General features: G+C 44.5%; 1 long non-coding RNA gene across 1 annotated transcript; it reads left to right on the top strand.

The window, feature by feature from the left end:
- The first annotated feature begins 3,590 nt into the window (after positions 1–3,590).
- Positions 3,591–5,305, top strand: LOC117828285. Its single transcript, XR_004634379.1, has 2 exons — positions 3,591–3,620; positions 4,781–5,305. It is a non-coding gene; the product is annotated as an uncharacterized LOC117828285 (long non-coding RNA).
- Positions 5,306–5,631: the final 326 nt, after the last annotated feature.

Consider the following 5,631-nt stretch of genomic DNA (forward strand, 5'->3'; position numbering starts at 1 on the left):
AAACCAAGGGAGCTATGATTGATTTATATGCTACAGTAAGTCGCCTTTCTCTTGCATATCCTTTGTGGTTTCATACAGTCCATGTGTTTTCTGTCGCAGAATTTTCTTTCCCTGTTCAGGAAATAAAACACACCTCCTCATGTGTAATCAACGTAATTATGAGCTTGTTTTGGGAGCTTACATTTTGTTTCTAGGAGTGACTGCTCCAGCCTTGCAGCATGTGGGAGTCAGGTGACGTAAAAGACAGACTAACAATGTCTAGGGATGATGGTCGTGGGCAATGCAACACATGACTCTGGGGTTGGCTTACATCATGTTAAGGGGGTTTTGCATAAAAATATAGAAAGGTTTACAGTCAAGCTGATGACTCATGATGTGGTTAAACCCCTATAGGTTAAACAAGACATCCCTTATTCTGAAAACAGGATGACGCTGGCAAAAGTGCCCAACTGATGCCTAAAACCCCCCCCCCCCAAAAAAACAAACAGTGTTTGATTTAACAAAGGATGGGAACTGACACCATTTTATCAATACTAATGCCATTATTGATTTTGCTTGTTGATTTCATTCTTTATCGACTTCCTGATCAATTCCTGTAGATCTTCTGTGTGAAAATAAAGTCGGCCTTCTGTGTCTAAATAGGACAAATGTACCTTCACTGCTTTTGTTGAGACAGGGCTGCTCCTGTTGGCTGCTGTTCTGGTTTAAAGAGTGACCATGTTCACTGGCGACTTTCAGCGAATTGTGTCGTTGTCAGCTATTGAAACATGGAAAGATTCCTCTCAAGTTCATCCTAGTTAGTGTTTTGTTTCAAAATATACTCATTAGATATAGAATATGTTTTATATATCACTGACTCCGCCCCCATCAGCAACCTGCAAGCCTACGACCTGGGTGTCTCTGACCACAGAGTCATCTCACTGGACACTACAGTACCTCTGCACTGAACCCAAGCATCAAATCTCTTTCAGAAACATCAAAAACATAAAGCCAGATTCAATAACACATGACTTCCACTACCTCTGCTCCTCCATTCAATTCTCATCAGCCAACAACTCAGTGGACTTACAACAGAACCATGAGTAATATCCTGGACACTCACGCCCCTGTTAAAACCAGGACAGTCACATTCAAACGTTCAGCGCCATGGTTCAACGGTGAGCTGTGAAAAATGACGACAGCAGGCCGTGCCAGGAGTGGTGGGCCAACGTCTCAGAACTCACCGTTCATGAACTGGCCTATCGTGATCGCCAATAACTTTACTTCAAAGCCCTCAAGGATGCCAGATCTCAGTTCTACTTCACAGTCATCAGCAGAAACCCAGGTAATTCAAGGTAGCTTTTCTCCACCATTCACCACCTCCTTAAACCCCAACCCCCCTCACACTCAAACACTACCAATGAGCACTGCAATAACCTAATTACTTTTTTCAGAACAAAAGTTCAGAACATCCGCATCACTCTCTCAAACACCCCCACTACACTAGATCTCCCTGTCAACCCGCAGCCCGAGATCCCTCATCCTTTCAGTCACTTTACAAACATTGCACAGCAAGAAGTTGAATGCATCATCCGTAAGATGAAACCCACCATCTGTGCCCTGGACCCTCTTCCCACATCCCTGCTGAAGTCAAACCTCTCTGCCATAAGTCCATCAATCACCACAATCATAAACCACTCCCTCCAGGCCGGCCATGTACCACCTGCTCTAAAAACTGCTGTCATCAGACCCCACCTCATAAAACCAGCCCTAGACCCAGACATTTTTGCCAACTACAGACCCATCTCCAACCTACCGTTTCTCTCAAAAGTGCTTGAGAAAGTAGTTGCCGCCTAGCTCCATGACCATCTACATCTCAACTCAGCTCTGGTCAGAGTCACTAACAACCTGCTGATGACAACTGACAGTGGCTCCCCATCTCTGTTCATCCTCCTTGACCAAACAGAACCCTTTATATGGTCGACCACCACATCCTCCTAAACCGCCTTCAGAACACCATCGCTCTCTCTGGTTCCGTTCTCACCTGACCGGAAGGGCAGAGTACGTTGCGATCGGCAGCGCAAAGTCCAGGACACACTCAGTCACCTGTCGAGTCCCACAAGGGTCAGACCTAGGCTCCACCCTCTTTACCTTGTACATGCTCCCTCTTGGCCACATCATCAGCCAACATGGAATATCCTTCCACTACGCTGATGACAAACAGTGATACCTCAGGACAGACACCACCCCCTCTGCAGTCACTCCACCCACATCCACATCCACACTAACCACCTGCCTGGAGGAGATAAAGACACAGATGGACCAACACTTCCTACAACTTAACAGCTCCAAAACTGAAGCCCTTTTAGTTGGCAGCCCCCACCATGCTTTTGGCTCCTCCAGGCTTGATTGCTGTAACGCACTACTCATCAGGATCCCTAGCAAAAGCCTTCAAAGGCTGCAGTTCACCCAGAACTGCGCAGCCAGGATCCTGATGAGAGTGCATAAACATGAACACATCACACCCATCCTGCAATCACTCCACTGGCTCCCGGTTTCACTCAAGATCGACTTCAAAATCTCTCTGCTGACACATCAGTGCATCCATGGAAACACCCCCATATACTTGAAAGAACTGCTGAACCCACAAACCACCACAAGAACCCTCTGTTCCACCAACACCAACCGCCTCCACTGCCCTCAAACCAGGCTCCGCACTATGGGCCTGATCTACTAAGATCCCAAATAATGAGCGCTAATTTGCGTGTGCAAATAATAATTTTGCACGTGCTATCTCTGGGCGTGTTGCGGGTGATCTACTAAGACTGCGTGCGCAAATGATGAACGAGTGCAAAGGTGGTGCGGACCGCCCTATTTTAATGAGGATTTTGCGTGTGCTATCGGCTGTCACCATGGAGAGTTTGAGAGAACAGAGTGGTCTTAAGCGATAAATGAAGTTTGAAGACATGGAGTTGGAGGTTTTTGTGGAGGAGGGAAATAAACACATCGGTGAACTCCAGCAGAGACATCTCAGCGTTAGAAACACGATTTGGGAGGCCATCTGTGAAAGGGTGAATGATGTGAGAAAAAACAGAAGATCTGCCAATGAAATAAACGCATCTACTCTTCTCCAAAACGCAATCAGTGTTTTGATGGAGTTTAGAGAGCGATTTGATGAGGCTTAGTCTGCCACTCTTGCTCAAGAAAAGTTAGGCGTCACTTGGATGAAGACAGTCGCCTCACTGTCTCTGGGAGCAACTTTCGGGTGAACGTTTTCAATGCCTGATATCATCATCCAGCAACTGTCCCAAAGATTCACCAGCTTAAATGGAACTGGGAACATGTTTAAGGCAATTCACCCCAACACACTGCTGCAAGCACGAGATGAGGAGTTCCGCAGAGCTGCCTGGCGCAGCTCAGTGAGCGCTCATTCACATTAAGACAAAGCCGTCGAGCGGACCAATCACAGAGCTTGCGGTCCGCGTCGGCTCTACGCGAAGTTACATTTTTCGAGGAGGTGCACGTCAGCTACGTGCGTAGGCCTCTGCGTAGGTATGGGAGCTACGCGGACCTACGGCGTAGGCTACGCCGTCGATTCGACGCAGAAGTATAAATCAGCCTTAAGGCTCGTCCAAACAGTGGTGAGTAGGCCGAGTACTTCATATTGATTTTTTGTTTGTATGTGAACATGTGGGCCGCTGTGCCAATTTTACTAAACTTTATATCTGTTGATACAGTGACCTACTGTGCTCTCATTAGTTGAAAAAGTTAAAGTGGGTGTCATAATGATGCGGTCGCTATCCGTGCTGCTGAACTGCTTTGAATTTGTGTTGTTTTATTATTATTATTGTGTTATCTTGGTTTGATTGACTAAAACATTTAGTAATGCTTGTAAGCCCAGCTTTTGCGGGAATGTTGTAAAGCGATGTTATGATGAACTTTACAGTGACCGCAGCGAAGTGTGCGTAACGCTGTGCCAGTTTGCACCTGCCTTTCAAACGTGCTAAATATAGACGCAAATACAGCGCAATCTATCTGCTTCAGGTTTGATAAATCACATTGCGTGTGCTAAATGATTATATTTGCATCTCCTCCTCCCAGTATTTTGCGTGTTCTGATGATCTACATGTATTCTGCATATTCATGAAGGCAAACATGCTAAATGATTTGCGAGTGCTATTTTGCTCATTTGACAGATGCAATCCTCGGTGCTCCCGGTTAATACGTCAGCTTTGCGCGCGCTATCAAGTTTGCATGTGTTTTTATACACGCAAACCTTTAGTAGATCGGGCCCTATGGGTGACCGGGCATTTTCCTCTGCTGCCCCGCAACTCTGGAATGCCCTCCCTGACCACCTGAGAGCACCACAGACCCCAGACTCAAAATATTAACTAAAACCTTTCTCTTTTGAAGGGCATTTCCCTAGTTTTTATCTGCCCTCCCCTGCTGCTTTTATCTGTTTTATTTAACTACTCTGCTTTTAATAAGTGTCTGCATTTTATTGTCTGTTTTTAACCCTGTTTTTACTTTTGCTTGTTTACGTGACTTGTAGCACTTTGAGATTTGTTTCCAGATGTTAAGTGTGTAACAAAAAATGTATTATTATTATTAATTATGTTGATTGCCCCAACTACTTGCAACTAGTTATTGATTCATACACCAAGAGCAATAGGGGTTATTGTCAACACATCAGCATAGCATGCACAAAATCAGAGGTGAATGAAAGCAAATAAATAGTTTGTTCTGTCTTTATAAAATAATCAAGAAAAAAATCAAGAATTACGTTTCTGTTGTTTTTCAGCTCTGTTCCGTTTTAAACACTCAGAGGTCTGAGGACATCTTTAGTCTGGAGCCTCCTCGACCCACACGATGCTCCCTCTGTTGTTTAGTCACACTGAGAAGGTGACAGAATAATTACAGCCACATGGCACCGAGTGGGAGAGAGCTTAGAAAGTTTTTTGTTTCTATGTCAAAGAAACAAAAGGCTCCCTGCTCCCCTCCTGCACATCACGTTGAAATGAAAGCCAGCTAGTGAGAAAATGCTCTGAGCTTCACACTGCTGCATCATGTTTAACGAAGTATCAGGGCCACGATGTAGAAGAATTTCTAGATTTTACAAGAATGAAGTTGTAATATTAGTAAGAGCTACAATATAAACGCTCAGCATTAACAGTGATAGTTTCTCTTTTGTTTCTTCTGTTTTCATGTTTAGTAATTGTTAAATGAAAATGAAGAATGTTGAATGTTAGGTCCTGAATATAAGTTGCTCCAGTGTATATGTGAGTTTTTTGGGGCCCCAGATGAAAAATAAAAACTTGAACTGTCATACTGCCGAACAACGTGCATTGTCTTTGAGCAAAAGCCATAATGTTCGGTTTCTGGGCAGCTGAGTAGCCCTCTCCACCATCTGTTTTCACCATGTTGGGTTTGTACTCCTGCAAAGCTACCAGTGCGGAAGTTTGGCTCAGTTTGTGTTAACTTTAACTGTAGCCTACAGACCCTCGACTAATTCTAAAGACTTGTGCCACCCCTCTCCTCTGGTCAGAGGATTGTTTTAATCAAACCAGCACTAAATAACAAGGGATATGTACACAATAGTGTACTACTGTTTTCTTTACAAGCATGATTAGAGAGAAGCTGTTAAAAAGTGGT

Source organism: Notolabrus celidotus, chromosome 16, assembly GCF_009762535.1.
Source record: "Notolabrus celidotus isolate fNotCel1 chromosome 16, fNotCel1.pri, whole genome shotgun sequence".
Taxonomy (NCBI): Eukaryota; Metazoa; Chordata; class Actinopteri; order Labriformes; family Labridae; genus Notolabrus; species Notolabrus celidotus.